This window comes from Cibotium barometz, chromosome 27 (genome assembly GCF_041138505.1).
Source record: "Cibotium barometz isolate CiBa-2024 chromosome 27, ASM4113850v1, whole genome shotgun sequence".
Lineage (NCBI taxonomy): Eukaryota > Viridiplantae > Streptophyta > Polypodiopsida > Cyatheales > Cibotiaceae > Cibotium > Cibotium barometz.
In genome coordinates, this window is record NC_141072.1 from 53697252 (window position 1) to 53717330 (window position 20079).

Below are 20079 nucleotides of genomic sequence, written 5' to 3' on the forward strand. Positions count from 1 at the left end.
TGGAATCATTTTAATATTGCTCATAGTTTTTTACTAATAAACCTTGTACATTTTCAACTCTTCATCTTATGTGAAATATGCACCTCCTTTAAAGAACTCCCCTTCCTTACATATGTGTCATAATGGAATCATTTTAATATTGCTCATAGTTTTTTACTAATAAACCTTGTACATTTTCAACTCTTCATCTTATGTGAGCATTTACTCATTTTTGGATACCCAAAATATCTCATATTTTTAATATTGCTCATAGTTTTTTACTAATAAACCTTGTACATTTTCAACTCTTCATCTTATGTGAGCATTTACTCATTTTTGGGTATCTTCTTTTACAAATTGGATTTATCTCCTCCCTACACATGGATTGATGCTATTGGCCCATAGGAACCTTAATTGGACCATAATCTAAAAATTTCTGAAAATCTAGACCCTTAGGCTAAGGTCCTTTATACCCATTTCCAATTAATTCCAATTGCACATTGGAAAGTTCTTTTTGAATTTCTGTTTCAGGGGAACTTATTTTAATAAGATGAGATAATTTTCTATCCAAAAATATTAAAAATTTGAATATTCTCTCTCTAGAATATTTTCTCTCTCTAGGTTAAAACAGTTAGAAACAAGTCTTTTATATTTCTGAAGAGGGATTGATTACAGGAGAAGATGCTGGACATTTTGAGAGGTTGGGGAGGAATCTTACATCCTCTCCCACTTGAAAAAACACGAGATGCCCTCATCTCGCAAACTGGGGGTAATTTTGCAAGATGTACAAGTATGAGACTGAGAGAAAATTTTTTAATTAAGATTAACCACCAATTAAAAAAGCCTCAAGAGAGTAAGGGTCAAGACAAGAACAAGATTTAAACTTTATTCATTCTTGGAACATATACAGTAAAGATAGAAGAACTCTTTACACTTCCATAAGTCCGTCCATCATATGATCACAAAAGCAGCACTCACAAGCTACACAAGTATAAGGTAACTCATCTATGGGAATGATTCTGTTGGTTATTGTCGCGCCTATCTCAGTGGTATGAGGTGATCTAACAAAAGGACCTCTGAGAGGTAAGCCAAAAACGGGGTAAAGGCATATCTTCTCATGAGGAGGAAGAAAACACGCCAGTAAGAAGACTCGCTCAGAAAACCCAAGATGTCTTGATCTCATGACACAGTAGTATCGGGGACCCAAACCCAAGGCTTCGATAACCATGGCCAAGCGGACATTGTTACGAAAGTGCTGCTGACCCCAGGGTGTTACCCTAGTTATGTCTTGATAGGTCCGCCATTTGGTCTGCGCTACAGAAGTTCCTAGGTGAGGAAAAAGTGAGCGCTCATACTGTTCTATAAAGTCTTTCTTCACAGACTCTCTTACGTCTTGAAGATGAGAAATCATCATGGATAAAACTAATTCCTGTTGCCAAGCCATGAAGGAGATTAAGAAGAAGGGAGATCGATGGAAGTAAGATTACTCTGAGCGACAAGTAAAAGTTACGACTTATATAAAGGAAGGAGCTAGCGTAACTTAGAAGCCAACGGTATCTTGCCACTGAAGTTTTACCGTCTTTCCATGATTTGGGTTTGGCACATATTTCTATGAAATACATTAAGAACTTTGAGATGAGGAGATAAAAGAAGCTCGTAAGCTAAGTCGCTTACTTTCTTTGAATTCAGATAAGGCTCACAATATCTGGGGGATAACTTCTTAAACTCCCCAATAGATAAAGAACTTCTTTTGGGCTGTACTCGAATGAAGACCAAAACCTTGGTATTCAAAACACCGATTTTTACTTCTGAACTCATTGTTCTGAATCTTTAAAACAGGTGGAACTCCTGAGAAGTATTCTAGGGAAAGGGTCTTTCTTTCTTAAACAGAATCGTTCTTTTATTTTAGAGAGGGAATAATTATAAGATCAAAAAGGGAGATTCTTACTCCTGTATACCTCGAAGGCTGGGGAGGAATAATTATAAGATCAAAAAGGGAGATTCTTACTCCTGTATACCTCGAAGGCTGGGGAGGAATCTTACATTCTACCCCACTTAAAAAAGTGCGAGATGTCCTCATCTCGCCAAGTAGAGGACAACTCTTTTTCTTAAGATCCAATTTATTCTAGGGTTCCTTATATTCTGGTCAACCCAACAGAATACGGGGATAAATATCCCTTATATAGAACTCATCATTAAATAACAATTCATTTTAGATCATATCATTCACATCTTTAACACGATAATGGTCCATCAGATCGAAAATTTTTCTTTCTGAACATTCCTCCACGGGAATTTCAGTCAAGCAAGTTTTCAATTTGTCATCCCTTAACTTGATATACCGAGTCAAGTTAACAGTAGCACTTTGACAGCACAATCCACTAATCTCATAGTGATTTGCTGAAATCATTATCATCATTCCAGTTATGAATATCATCACAGGGACTCGTCCCGTTCATCCTCATGTGGTTTCGCTCAGCTTATTACATTTCAACTAAATTTCAGAAATCATCATTTTTCAATCAGAATCCAAATCAATTTCATCAGTTCAAACAGAATTAAAAATCATATCAACCACATTCGAATTCATCATCTGGATAGCATTAACGCTTAAAATTTCAAGTCTTAGATTTACTCGTATATACTGTCAGTAAAGAGCTGCAGTATACTCTCGGTATATACGGGTAGTCACGGCCCTTGGAATTATAAGGTAAATACCATCATGTCTAGGCCTCAAGCAAGTCAGGGATTCTATATAATTATGGTACTTTCATCTGAAGATCCAATTACCAAATTACGAATTTCAGTTTGAATATCAAATTGTATGAATTATATCACACAATTACAACCTTTTTGTGCTTCTTGATAAATTTTTGACATATTTGGCTTCTCAGTTGATCTTTATTAACCAATTGGCTCTGATACCAACTGTGAGATCCCGATCTCCACCGCGCAACGGATTCGGGGTACTAGCAGCGGAAGTAGCACATCATGCGTGGGTAGGGATCTCACACTCGGGGCCTCGCCCACGGATATCCGGACAAGAGACTAATCCGTTGGTTTATCCAAAACCGAAACCGGAAAAACTTCCTTTACCCGGAAAGCATGGGCGATTCCACCAGGATAACTCTTTACTCTAACGTAGTCAAGATCATTACGGATCAACTGATCTAACTGCACCTTTAACGGTACTTGGTCAAATCAAGGAAGAAACTTGCACTTGGATCATTGGGATCAACGCTTTTTTCCCCATCAAGAGGCACAGCCGTTGATTCCTATCCATAGAACAATTTCTATCCGGGATTTACTTCATCTATCGTAATAATAGAAATTAAATCTCGATTTACGGATCCATCAGTCCAGCCCAACCCCATCCGATCCCATGGGTTAGCCAACCACCCAACCACTGTAGTGATGGGATCCAATTTGGAATTTGGTTAGGTTTTGTCCCGGGTACCAAGGAAAAGAGTTCCAAGGCCCCCTAGCCAGAAGCTCATGCAAACATAAAACTAGCCACACCACTTACACACCCAATATGAAAATTGCCTTTTTCTTAGCATCAGCTAACTTTAAAACAATCCTTTAATGAAACCATAGTACCACTGATCACAATCTTCCAATTTATCCAGTTGATTCATAATTTCCCATCATTCCTTCATCAGAGTATCTATGGCATCATTGGCAACTAGAACGCTCACCACCTGTCCACACAGGGGCCTTTTCAATAGTTCCTAGCCCATAATACTTGGCAGTATAATCACTTATAAAAATCAAGATGGACTCTCATTGAAGATCAGCAAGATCAACCAACAGATCCATATAAAGAGCCATGGACTCATCCATTGAAGACCAGCAAGGTCAATCAACCAGATCCATGCCCGGTTTCACAAAACAACTCTTACTCCTTGTTCCAATATCTTCCTCGACGCACGCGTGGGTATCCTAGGCGACCCAGAGCCCGAGCACCGTATGGTCAGCACCCTCTAGGATCCTTCGCAGGTGACCTAGCGCTTCACTCATAGGCCGCTTCCTTGGTCCCTCATCCACCGTACCGGAAGCTCACCATTTTAATCGAACCGAGGCTGGTCAAGACCTCGGCCGACCTTGCTACGCGAGACGTCCTCCATTGACTCTCCATCAGCAGTTGCAACTTTATCAGATAGGTCTCCACGACCTTAATCACAAGACGGTCAAAATGCTTTCCCAGCATTCTTGACATAAAACAGCCATTTACAAACAGCATTTACAAACAGTTTACAAATACAATTTCTATATTAACTCTCATTTTTCCACATTATCCCTCATACAATCCACATTACTTATTCCACATTTCATTTATATGTGTACTCATCCAATCACATCATTTTCCATCTCTTCACTTCAGATTCCTTCACATCACATATCATATATTCACATCCATATCCACATCCATACATCCACATCCACATCCACATTCACATCCATACATCCACATCTACATGCTTATCTCCATTTTCACATCCTCATTTATACATCCACATCCCATATCCACATTCATACATACACATCCATATCCACATCCATATCCGCATTCATACATACACATCCATATCCACATCCACATGCATACATTCATTATCACGTCCTCATTCATACATCCACATCCACATCCACATACATACATACATCCACATCCACATTCTCATTCACATCTATACATCCATATCTACATGCACATTCACATCCATACATCCACATCTATATCCTCATTCACATCTATATATCCACATTCATGTATCCACATCTACATGCATACATCCATACATACACATCCACATTTACATCCATGCATCCACATCCACATCCTCATTCACATCCATACATCCACATTCATACATCCACATCCACATCCACATTCACATCCATACATCCACATCTACATGCTTATCTCCATTTTCACATCCTCATTTATACATCCACATCCCATATCCACATTCATACATACACATCCATATCCACATCCACATGCATACATACATCCACATCCACATTCCCATTCACATATATACATCCATATCTACATGCACATTCACATCCATACATCCACATCTATATCCTCATTCACATCCATACATCCACATTCATGCATCCACATCTACATGCTTATCTCCATTTTCACATCCTCATTTATACATCCACATCCCATATCCACATTCATACATACACATCCATATCCACATCCACATGCATACATACATCCACATCCACATTCCCATTCACATATATACATCCATATCTACATGCACATTCACATCCATACATCCACATCTATATGCTCATTCACATCCATACATCCACATTCATGCATCCACATCTACATGCATACATCCATACATCCACATCCACATTTACATCCATGCATCCACATCTACATCCTCATTCACATCCATACATCCACATTCATACATCCACATTTACATCCACATTCACATCCATACATCCACATCTACATGCTTATCTCCATTTTCACATCCTCATTTATACATCCACATCCCATATCCACATTCATACATACACATCCATATCCACATCCACATGCATACATACATCCACATCCACATTCCCATTCACATATATACATCCATATCTACATACAGATTCACATCCATACATCCACATCTATATCCTCATTCACATCCATACATCTACATTCATGCATCCACATCTACATGCTTATCTCCATTTTCACATCCTCATTTATACATCCACATCCCATATCCACATTCATACATACACATCCATATCCACATCCACATGCATACATACATCCACATCCACATTCCCATTCACATATATACATCCATATCTACATGCACATTCACATCCATACATCCACATCTATATGCTCATTCCCATCCATACATCCACATTCATGCATCCACATCCACATCCACATTCACATCCATACATCCACATCTACATGCTTATCTCCATTTTCACATCCTCATTTATACATCCACATCCCATATCCACATTCATACATACACATCCATATCCACATCCACATGCATCTTATCATATCTTATCACTTCCCATATCTTTTATGCATACCTCTATGCATGAAATTCAATTATGCTAAAAGTAACACTTTTATAATAAAATATTCAACTTTTATGCATACCTCTATGCATGAAATCCAATATGATAAAAGTAACACTTTTGATATAAAAAAAATTATCCTTTATGCATACTTCTATGCATGAAAATTAAAAATGATAAAAGTAACACTTTTGATATAAAAAAATTATCCTTTATGCATACTTCTATGCATGAAAATTAAAAATGATAAAAGTAACACTTTTGATATAAAAAATTTATCCTTTATGCATACTTCTATGCATGAAAATTAAAAATGATAAAAGTAACACTTTTGATATAAAAAAATTATCCTTTATGCATACTTCTATGCATGAAAATTAAAAATGATAAAAGTAACACTTTTGATATAAAAAATTTATCCTTTATGCATACTTCTATGCATGAAAATTAAAAATGATAAAAGTAACACTTTTAATATAAAAAAATTATCCTTTATGCATACTTCTATGCATGAAAATTAAAAATGATAAAAGTAACACTTTTGATATAAAAAAATTTTCTTTATGCATACTTCTATGCATGAAAATTAAAAATGATAAAAGTAACACTTTTAATATAAAAAAATTATCCTTTATGCATACTTCTATGCATGAAAATTAAAAATGATAAAAGTAACACTTTTGATATAAAAAATTTTCCTTATGCATACTTCTATGCATGAAAATTAAAAATGATAAAAGTAACACTTTTAATATAAAAAAATTATCCTTTATGCATGATATTAAAATTTAATTTCTCCATGATTATAATGAAATTCTTTCAATTAATCTAGGATGATAATTCCTAGAATATGGTAGGAAGTCCTCTTTTTATGCTTTGAATGAAATTATTTTATGCATAATTTTTATAAAAATTTTGCCATAGCTCCGCTGCTATGACTGATAAACCTCAATTTTTTCTAAGGGATAAAGCTTATCATTAAGGAAATAATTAAAATGATCTCTAATTGGATCATTAATCTATAATGGATTGAATCATCAATATGCATAAACTAAAAGCATAGAAAAAAGCCATTAATTTGGCCTCAAGCATAGCTTAATCTTGGATTAAGGAAAAGCTTTATGAAAAGCTTCATTTGGATTGAGAATGGGTCATGAGTATGACCATTTCTTGAGTGAGAGAGAGAAATTACATAAAAACCATTAGAATTTAAACATAAATAAAAATTAACTTCAATAGCATTTATTAAATTATGTAACTCTTCACTATTATTCACCAATTAACTTTAATAGCATTTAAAAAACCATACCAATTAAGCTTCTCAAGCTTGAGAGGGGTTGAGAAGAGAGAAACATTGAGAAATTCTAGAAAAGATCAATATTCACTAATTACCTTACAAATTGCTTGATTCTTTTTTTACGGTAGAGGCCCCCAACCAATCAATTGGTTAAGTATGTTGATGGAGCCACTAATGGGGATTGAAGAAAGAGGGAAGATCCAAAAACTAGTGAATTATTAAATGAATTCACAGTTCTTGGCTTAGGTGGAGTAGAGTAACGATGCATAAACACTATATATTTTTCAACAAGGGGGAGGCTTCTATTTATAGGAAAAATTGAGCTCCTAACCAAACAAACTGATTCTAGAATTTTCTAAATCAGTTTGGTCAATATTTGACCATTTTTAGGTCAGTTAAGCTAACTTTTTGGAACTAGACTTGAATGAGGAGAGAGGAGAGATGAAATATCTCAATTTTTATGAGTTTAAAACTCATTCAAGCATGTGAAATATGCACCTCCTTTAAAGAACTCCCCTTCCTTACATATGTGTCATAATGGAATCATTTTAATATTGCTCATAGTTTTTTTTTACTAATAAACCTTGTACATTTTCAACTCTTCATCTTATGTGAAATATGCACCTCCTTTAAAGAACTCCCCTTCCTTATATATGTGTCATAATGGAATCATTTTAATATTGCTCATAGTTTTTTTACTAATAAACCTTGTACATTTTCAACTCTTCATCTTATGTGAAATATGCACCTCCTTTAAAGAACTCCCCTTCCTTACATATGTGTCATAATGGAATCATTTTAATATTGCTCATAGTTTTTTACTAATAAACCTTGTACATTTTCAACTCTTCATCTTATGTGAGCATTTACTCATTTTTGGATACCCAAAATATCTCATATTTTTAATATTGCTCATAGTTTTTTACTAATAAACCTTGTACATTTTCAACTCTTCATCTTATGTGAGCATTTACTCATTTTTGGGTATCTTCTTTTACAAATTGGATTTATCTCCTCCCTACACATGGATTGATGCTATTGGCCCATAGGAACCTTAATTGGACCATAATCTAAAAATTTCTGAAAATCTAGACCCTTAGGCTAAGGTCCTTTATACCCATTTCCAATTAATTCTAATTGCACATTGGAAAGTTCTTTTTGAATTTCTGTTTCAGGGGAACTTATTTTAATAAGATGAGATAATTTTCTATCCAAAAATATTAAAAATTTGAATATTCTCTCTCTAGAATATTTTCTCTCTCTAGGTTAAAACAGTTAGAAACAAGTCTTTTATATTTCTGAAGAGGGATTGATTACAGGAGAAGATGCTGGACATTTTGAGAGGTTGGGGAGGAATCTTACATCCTCTCCCACTTGAAAAAACGCGAGATGCCCTCATCTCGCAAACTGGGAGTAATTTCACAAGATATACAAGTATGAGACTGAGAGAAAATTTTTTAATTAAGATTAACCACCAATTAAAAAAGCCTCAAGAGAGTAAGGGTCAAGACAAGAACAAGATTTAAACTTTATTCATTCTTGGAACATATACAGTAAAGATAGAAGAACTCTTTACACTTCCATAAGTCCGTCCATCATATGATCACAAAAGCAGCACTCACAAGCTGCACAAGTATAAGGTAACTCATCTATGGGAATGATTCTGTTGGTTATTGTCGCGCCTATCTCAGTGGTATGAGGTGATCTAACAAAAGGACCTCTGAGAGGTAAGCCAAAAACGGGGTAAAGGCATATCTTCTCATGAGGAGGAAGAAAACACGCCAGTAAGAAGACTCGCTCAGAAAACCCAAGATGTCTTGATCTCATGACACAGTAGTATCGGGGACCCAAACCCAAGGCTTCGATAACCATGGCCAAGCGGACATTGTTACGAAAGTGCTGCTGACCCCAGGGTGTTACCCTAGTTATGTCTTGATAGGTCAACTATTTGGTCTGCGCTACAGAAGTTCCTAGGTGAGGAAAAAGTGAGCGCTCATACTGTTCTATAAAGTCTTTCTTCACAGACTCTCTTGCGTCTTGAAGATGAGAAATCATCATGGATAAAACTAATTCCTGTTGCCAAGCCATGAAGGAGATTAAGAAGAAGGGAGATCGATGGAAGTAAGATTACTCTGAGCGACAAGTAAAAGTTACGACTTATATAAAGGAAGGAGCTAGCGTAACTTAGAAGCCAACGGTATCTTGCCACTGAAGTTTTACCGTCTTTCCATGATTTGGGTTTGGCACATATTTCTATGAAATACATTAAGAACTTTGAGATGAGGAGATAAAAGAAGCTCGTAAGCTAAGTCGCTTACTTTCTTTGAATTCAGATAAGGCTCACAATATCTGGGGGATAACTTCTTAAACTCCCCAATAGATAAAGAACTTCTTTTGGGCCGTACTCGAATGAAGACCAAAACCTTGGTATTCAAAACACCGATTTTTACTTCTGAACTCATTGTTCTGAATCTTTAAAACAGGTGGAACTCCTGAGAAGTATTCTAGGGAAAGGGTCTTTCTTTCTTAAACAGAATCGTTCTTTTATTTTAGAGAGGGAATAATTATAAGATCAAAAAGGGAGATTCTTACTCCTGTATACCTCGAAGGCTGGGGAGGAATAATTATAAGATCAAAAAGGGAGATTCTTACTCCTGTATACCTCGAAGGCTGGGGAGGAATCTTACATTCTACCCCACTTAAAAAAGTGCGAGATGTCCTCATCTCGCCAAGTAGAGGACAACTCTTTTTCTTAAGATCCAATTTATTCTAGGGTTCCTTATATTCTGGTCAACCCAACAGAATACGGGGATAAATATCCCTTATATAGAACTCATCATTAAATAACAATTCATTTTAGATCATATCATTCACATCTTTAATACGATAATGGTCCATCAGATCGAAAATTTTTCTTTCTGAACATTCCTCCACGGGAATTTCAGTCAAGCAAGTTTTCAATTTGTCATCCCTTAACTTGATATACCGAGTCAAGTTAACAGTAGCACTTTGACAGCACAATCCACTAATCTCATAGTGATTTGCTAAAATCATTATCATCATTCCAGTTATGAATATCATCACAGGGACTCGTCCCATTCATCCTCATGTGGTTTCGCTCAGCTTATTACATTTCAACTAAATTTCAGAAATCATCATTTTTCAATCAGAATCCAAATCAATTTCATCAGTTCAAACAAAATTAAAAATCATATCAACCACATTCGAATTCATCATCTGGATAGCATTAACGCTTAAAATTTCAAGTCTTAGATTTACTCGTATATACTGTCAGTAAAGAGCTGCAGTATACTCTCGGTATATACGGGTAGTCACGGCCCTTGGAATTATAAGGTAAATACCATCATGTCTAGGCCTCAAGCAAGTCAGGGATTCTATATAATTATGGTACTTTCATCTCAAGACCCAATTACCAAATTACGAATTTCAGTTTGAATATCAAATTGTATGAATTATATCACATAAATACAACCTTTTTGTGCTTCTTGATAAATTTTTGACATATTTGGCTTCTCAGTTGATCTTTATTAACCAATTGGCTCTGATACCAACTGTGAGATCCCGATCTCCACCGCGCAACGGATTCGGGGTACTAGCAGTGAAAGTAGCACATCATGCGTGGGTAGGGATCTCACACTCGGGGCCTCGCCCACGGATATCCGGACAAGAGACTAATCCGTTGGTTTGTCCAAAATCGAAACCGGAAAAACTTCCTTTACCCGGAAAGCATGGGCGATTCCACCAGGATAACTCTTTACTCTAACGTAGTCAAGATCATTACGGATCAACTGATCTAACTGCACCTTTAACGGTACTTGGTCAAATCAAGGAAGAAACTTGCACTTGGATCATTGGGATCAACGCTTTTTTCCCCATCAAGAGGCACAGCCGTTGATTCCTATCCATAGAACAATTTCTATCCGGGATTTACTTCATCTATCGTAATAATAGAAATTAAATCTCGATTTACGGATCCATCAGTCTAGCCCAACCCCATCCGATCCCATGGGTTAGCCAACCACCCAACCACTGTAGTGATGGGATCCAATTTGGAATTTGGTTAGGTTTTGTCTCGGGTACCAAGGAAAAGAGTTCCAAGGCCCCCTAGCCGGAAGTTCATGCAAACATAAAACTAGCCACACCACTTACACACCCAATATGAAAATTGCCTTTTTCTTAGCATCAGCTAACTTTAAAACAATCCTTTAATGAAACCATAGTACCACTGATCACAATCTTCCAATTTATCCAGTTGATTCATAATTTCCCATCATTCCTTCATCAGAGTATCTATGGCATCATTGGCAACTAGAACGCTCACCACCTGTCCACACAGGGGCCTTTTCAATAGTTTCTAGCCGATAATACTCGGCAGTATAATCACTTATAAAAATCAAGATGGACTCTCATTGAAGATCAGCAAGATCAACCAACAGATCCATATAAAGAGCCATGGACTCATCCATTGAAGACCAGCAAGGTCAATCAACCAGATCCATGCCCGGTTTCACAAAACAACTCTTACTCCTTGTTCCAATATCTTCCTCGACGCACGCGTGGGTATCCTAGGCGACCCAGAGCCCGAGCACCGTATGGTCAGCACCCTCTAGGATCCTTCGCAGGTGACCTAGCGCTTCACTCATAGGCCGCTTCCTTGGTCCCTCATCCACCGTACCAGAAGCTCACCATTTTAATCGAACCGAGGCTGGTCAAGACCTCGGCCGACCTTGCTACGCGAGACGTCCTCCATTGACTCTCCATCAGCAGTTGCAACTTTATCAGATAGGTCTCCACGACCTTAATCACAAGACGGTCAAAATGCTTTCCCAGCATTCTTGACATAAAACAGCCATTTACAAACAGCATTTACAAACAGTTTACAAATACAATTTCTATATTAACTCTCATTTTTCCACATTATCCCTCATACAATCCACATTACTTATTCCACATTTCATTTATATGTGTACTCATCCAATCACATCATTTTCCATCTCTTCACTTCAGATTCCTTCACATCACATATCATATATTCACATCCATATCCACATCCATACATCCACATCCACATCCACATTCACATCCATACATCCACATCTACATGCTTATCTCCATTTTCACATCCTCATTTATACATCCACATCCCATATCCACATTCATACATACACATCCATATCCACATCCATATCCGCATTCATACATACACATCCATATCCACATCCACATGCATACATTCATTATCACGTCCTCATTCATACATCCACATCCACATCCACATACATACATACATCCACATCCACATTCCCATTCACATCTATACATCCATATCTACATGCACATTCACATCCATACATCCACATCTATATCCTCATTCACATCTATACATCCACATTCATGTATCCACATCTACATGCATACATCCATACATACACATCCACATTTACATCCATGCATCCACATCCACATCCTCATTCACATCCATACATCCACATTCATACATCCACATCCACATCCACATTCACATCCATACATCCACATCTACATGCTTATCTCCATTTTCACATCCTCATTTATACATCCACATCCCATATCCACATTCATACATACACATCCATATCCACATCCACATGCATACATACATCCACATCCACATTCCCATTCACATATATACATCCATATCTACATGCACATTCACATCCATACATCCACATCTATATCCTCATTCACATCCATACATCCACATTCATGCATCCACATCTACATGCTTATCTCCATTTTCACATCCTCATTTATACATCCGCATCCCATATCCACATTCATACATACACATCCATATCCACATCCACATGCATACATACATCCACATCCACATTCCCATTCACATATATACATCCATATCTACATGCACATTCACATCCATGCATCCACATCTATATGCTCATTCACATCCATACATCCACATTCATGGATCCACATCTACATGCATACATCCATACATCCACATCCACATTTACATCCATGCATCCACATCTACATCCTCATTCACATCCATACATCCACATTCATACATCCACATCCACATCCACATTCACATCCATACATCCACATCTACATGCTTATCTCCATTTTCACATCCTCATTTATACATCCACATCCCATATCCACATTCATACATACACATCCATATCCACATCCACATGCATACATACATCCACATCCACATTTTCATTCACATATATACATCCATATCTACATGCACATTCACATCCATACATCCACATCTATATCCTCATTCACATCCATACATCCACATTCATGCATCCACATCTACATGCTTATCTCCATTTTCACATCCTCATTTATACATCCACATCCCATATCCACATTCATACATACACATCCATATCCACATCCACATGCATACATACATCCACATCCACATTCCCATTCACATATATACATCCATATCTACATGCACATTCACATCCATACATCCACATCTATATGCTCATTCACATCCATACATCCACATTCATGCATCCACATCCACATCCACATTCACATCCATACATCCACATCTACATGCTTATCTCCATTTTCACATCCTCATTTATACATTCACATCCCATATCCACATTCATACATACACATCCATATCCACATCCACATGCATCTTATCATATCTTATCACTTCCCATATCTTTTATGCATACCTCTATGCATGAAATTCAATTATGCTAAAAGTAACACTTTTATAATAAAATATTCAACTTTTATGCATACCTCTATGCATGAAATCCAATATGATAAAAGTAACACTTTTGATATAAAAAAAATTATCCTTTATGCATACTTCTATGCATGAAAATTAAAAATGATAAAAGTAACACTTTTGATATAAAAAAAATTATCCTTTATGCATACTTCTATGCATGAAAATTAAAAATGATAAAAGTAACACTTTTGATATAAAAAATTTATCCTTTATGCATACTTCTATGCATGAAAATTAAAAATGATAAAAGTAACACTTTTAATATAAAAAAATTATCCTTTATGCATACTTCTATGCATGAAAATTAAAAATGATAAAAGTAACACTTTCGATATAAATAATTTATCCTTTATGCATACTTCTATGCATGAAAATTAAAAATGATAAAAGTAACACTTTTAATATAAAAAAATTATCCTTTATGCATACTTCTATGCATGAAAATTAAAAATGATAAAAGTAACACTTTTGATATAAAAAATTTTTCTTTATGCATACTTCTATGCATGAAAATTAAAAATGATAAAAGTAACACTTTTAATATAAAAAAATTATCCTTTATGCATACTTCTATGCATGAAAATTAAAAATGATAAAAGTAACACTTTTGATATAAAAAATTTTTCTTTATGCATACTTCTATGCATGAAAATTAAAAATGATAAAAGTAACACTTTTAATATAAAAAAATTATCCTTTATGCATGATATTAAAATTTAATTTCTCCATGATTATAATGAAATTCTTTCAATTAATCTAGGATGATAATTCCTAGAATATGGTAGGAAGTCCTCTTTTTATGCTTTGAATGAAATTATTTTATGCATAATTTTTATAAAAATTTTGCCATAGCTCCGCTGCTATGACTGATAAATCTCAATTTTTTCTAAGGGATAAAGCTTATCATTAAGGAAATAATTAAAATGATCTCTAATTGGATCATTAATATATAATGGATTGAATCATCAATATGCATAAACTAAAAGCATAGAAAAAAGCCATTAATTTGGCGTCAAGCATAGCTTAATCTTGGATTAAGGAAAAGCTTTATGAAAAGCTTCATTTGGATTGAGAATGGGTCATGAGGATGACCATTTCTTGAGTGAGAGAGAGAAATTACATAAAAACCATTAGAATTTAAACATAAATAAAAATTAACTTCAATAGCATTTATTAAATTATGTAACTCTTCACTATTATTCACCAATTAACTTTAATAGCATTTAAAAAACCATACCAATTAAGCTTCTCAAGCTTGAGAGGGGTTGAGAAGAGAGAAACATTGAGAAATTCTAGAAAAGATCAATATTCACTAATTACCTTACAAATTGCTTGATTCTTTGTTCATGGTAGAGGCCCCCAACCAATCAATTGGTTAAGTATGTTGATGGAGCCACTAATGGGGATTGAAGAAAGAGGGAAGATCCAAAAACTAGTGAATTATTAAATGAATTCACAGTTCTTGGCTTAGGTGGAGTAGAGTAACGATGCATAAACACTATATATTTTTCAACAAGGGGGAGGCTTCTATTTATAGGAAAAATTGAGCTCCTAACCAAACAAACTGATTCTAGAATTTTCTAAATCAGTTTGGTCAATATTTGACCATTTTTAGGTCAGTTAAGCTAACTTTTTGGAACTAGACTTGAATGAGGAGAGAGGAGAGATGAAATATCTCAATTTTTATGAGTTTAAAACTCATTCAAGCATGTGAAATATCCACCTCCTTTAAAGAACTCCCCTTCCTTACATATGTGTCATAATGGAATCATTTTAATATTACTCATAGTTTTTTTTTACTAATAAACCTTGTACATTTTCAACTCTTCATCTTATGTGAAATATGCACCTCCTTTAAAGAACTCCCCTTCCTTACATATGTGTCATAATGGAATCATTTTAATATTGCTCATAGTTTTTTTACTAATAAACCTTGTACATTTTCAACTCTTCATCTTATGTGAAATATGCACCTCCTTTAAAGAACTCCCCTTCCTTACATATGTGTCATAATGGAATCATTTTAATATTGCTCATAGTTTTTTACTAATAAACCTTGTACATTTTCAACTCTTCATCTTATGTGAGCATTTACTCATTTTTGGATACCCAAAATATCTCATATTTTTAATATTGCTCATAGTTTTTTACTAATAAACCTTGTACATTTTCAACTCTTCATCTTATGTGAGCATTTACTCATTTTTGGGTATCTTCTTTTACAAATTGGATTTTTCTCCTCCCTACACATAGATTGATGCTATTGGCCCATAGGAACCTTAATTGGACCATAATCTAAAAATTTCTGAAAATCTAGACCCTTAGGCTAAGGTCCTTTATACCCATTTCCAATTAATTCCAATTGCACATTGGAAAGTTCTTTTTGAATTTTTGTTTCAGGGGAACTTATTTTAATAAGATGAGATAATTTTCTATCCAAAAATATTAAAAATTTGAATATTCTCTCTCTAGAATATTTTCTCTCTCTAGGTTAAAACAGTTAGAAACAAGTCTTTTATATTTCTGAAGAGGGATTGATTACAGGAGAAGATGCTGGACATTTTGAGAGGTTGGGGAGGAATCTTACATTATTCCTTTTCACATTGTGTATCTGTTGTCGTAATTGAGACTTGCGAGCACTCGTATCTGTATCAAACATCTTGACCAAAGTATCCCATGCATCTTTGGGATTCTCAGCATCCTGAATGTGTATGAGCATAGCATCAGAAATACATATAGACAAATAATGCAGCACTTTGAATGCTCTCTCTGACCATTGCTTATGAGCAATAAGCTGCTGCTGTGTAGGTTGTCGAGGTAGCTCAGGCTCAGGCTCAGCACCTGTAATGAGATTCCAAAATCCTTTTCCTTTCAAGAAACTCTTTATCCTGTACTTCCATGCTTGGAAGTTCTTCCTATCCAGCTTTTCACCAACAATCTGTACTCGATTATCCGACATGTTGCTCAATGCGTACACCTTCCGCACACTTCAAATCTGTAAATGAGCCTTCCTCAGCTCAACCACACTCCAATGAATGTTCCAGATACTCCAAGGTAGCCAACAAACTCCAAATTTGATGTAGAAAATCAACCTATAATCATCCAAGATGAACTGACTCACTCAGTGCGGGATACCCTGAATTGACACGCCTTCCAAGGCTCCAAATCACAATGTAATGGTGCAATCAAGTATGGGCAACTTGCATTGACACCTAATCAACCTCAATGTTGAGTATCAACACCATCTGACATGTGTACATATCAATTTTTTGAAAACCCCTTTCTCTGTTTTTGGAAAAACCAAAAAAACCAGTATAAAATTTGCTCTAATTCCTTCAATATTTGTCCAAATTGGGCAACCATGCATTCATTAGCTTAGCATTAGTGTGCATCAACTCCATGTAAGAGGAATTTGTCCAATTGTAAAAGACCAAGGATTAATTGCTCAATTAAAAATGCTCTGTTTCTTTGCAACCAGTGGACAGCCGTTTTAATCAGCTCATTCCCAGCTCAATTAGGCATAATTGACCAAACAAATCACATAGCCCTCTTCTCCAAAGTGTAAAGCATCCAATTTCTAAAGAAATTGTGGAAGATATCAAGCACCAAGTTGAAATTTGATCTCCTCGTAGTCAAAAAACCAGAAAACTGCTCTGTTTCCTCTGTTTGAGCTGCGTCGCCTGCAAATGAGGCCTTTGGGAAGGTTTGTGTTGTCAATTGATGATGCTAAAATGAAAATGACACTTTTGAATTAAAATTTCATCTCTTATGCTGCATAAAGTCAATTTAGATGAGAATTGACACTTTTGAATTAAAAATCCATCTTTTATGCATCTTCCTATGCATAAATTCAATTTGGATGAGAATAACCCTTTTGAATTGAAATTCCATTCTTTTATGCATCTTCCTATGCATAAATTCAATTTAGATGAGAATGACACTTTGAATTTAAAAATCAATCTTTTATGCATCTTCTTATGCATAAATTCGATTTGGTAGGAATTACACTTTTAGAATAAAAGAATTTCTCTTATGCATCTAAGTTATGCATAAAATCCATTTATGATGAAAATCACACTTTTAGTATAAAAAGAATATCTTTTATGCATACCTCTATACATGAAATCCAATATGATAAAAGTAACACTTTTACAATAAAATAATCAACCTTTATGCATACCTCTATGCATGAAATTCAAATATGATAAAAGTCACACTTTTATAATAAAATAATCAACTTTTATGCATACCTCTATGCATGAAATTGAATTATGATAAAAGTTACACTTTTACAATAAAATAATCAACTTTTATGCATACCTCTATGCATGAAATTCAAATATGATAAAAGTCACACTTTTATAATAAAATAATCAACTTTTATGCATACCTCTATGCATGAAATTCAAATATGATAAATGTTGAGATTCAAGCTCGATGTCAGTGTGAGCCAGCTATGCTATGTGCTGGCAGATTAGGTAGGAACATGTGTGAGACATAAATGATCGCGTGTCCAGCTGGTCACGTAGTGTGTGGACATTAGCTAGGGTTAGTAGAGTGTGGACACAACTCATTATGTGTTGTGTGGATTATGGATTAGTGCATTATGTTTTTTTGTGTGAGAGTGGACATGGCTTCCCTCTATGGTTAGGGTTTGCAATATACATTAGGGTTTGCTCCTGTGTGTGTGTCTCCTCTCCCTCTATCGTTTTTTCAACATGGTATCAGAGCCTTGTGCTGTTTATTAGGGTTTATGAGTGAGTGAGTGAAGAGGGAGAAGAAGCTGTGAAGAGAAGCTGTGAAGCTTGCCATTGGAGCTGTGAAGCTTGGAGCACACCAAATACTATCAGATCTGAGAGCTTGGCCTACCGGGTAAGGTATTCCAAACATCCTTGAGCGGATTGCAGGTGATACAGGCAAAAACAAAGCATTTTAGAGCAAATCAAAGCAAAGCAAAATTCTGGTTTTTGAAGCTTTCCATTAAAGCTTGGCAACATTGATGTATGGTGGAAATACATGTAAATCTGGCAAAGCAAACATGTATTTGACAATGAGAGATGTAATGGAAACTCTTATGCAAGCCCTATTGTGATTTTGGAGCATTTTGGAAGCATTTGAATGTATGGAAATCTCTGGTTTTTGAGCCCTCACAAAACAGAGAAGAGGAAGCCCAAAATGTAAGCATTTGGAGTGTGAAATGAATTTATGCATAGGAAGATGCATAAAAGATTGATTTTTATTTCAAAAATGTTAGTCTCCTTAAATGGAATTTATGCATAAATAAATGTGTAGAGAAATCTTATATCAAATATAAGAATTCTCTTGTATTCTATAAAAAGATATGAAATGTGATAAGATATGATAAGAGGTGTATGAGATGTGATAAGATGTGATAAATGGTATATGAGATGTGAAAAGATGTGATAAGAAGCATATGGGAAGTGACAGGATGTGATAAGAGGTGTAAAGATGTGATAAGATGTATATGGGATGTGTTAGGGCCTGAATGGATGTAGATATGGATGTATGAATGTAGATATGGATGTATGAATGTGAATATGGATGTGTGGATGTGGAAATGAAAGTTTGGATGTATAAATGAGGATGTGAAAATGGATGTATGTATGTAGACATGGATGTATGGATGTGAATGTGAATGAAGATGTGGATGTGGATGTATGGATGTAGATACGGATGTGGATGTATGAATGTGAATGTGGATGTATGAATGAGGATGTGAAAATGGATGTATGCATGTGAATGTGGATGTATGAATGTGAATGTGGATGTGTGAAAGTGGAAATGGAAGTATGGATGTATGAATGTGGATGTGGATGTATGCATGTAGATGCGTATGTATGAATGTGAAATTGGAAGTATGATGTGGACGTACGAACATGGATATGTATGTAGAATAATGAATGTGAAG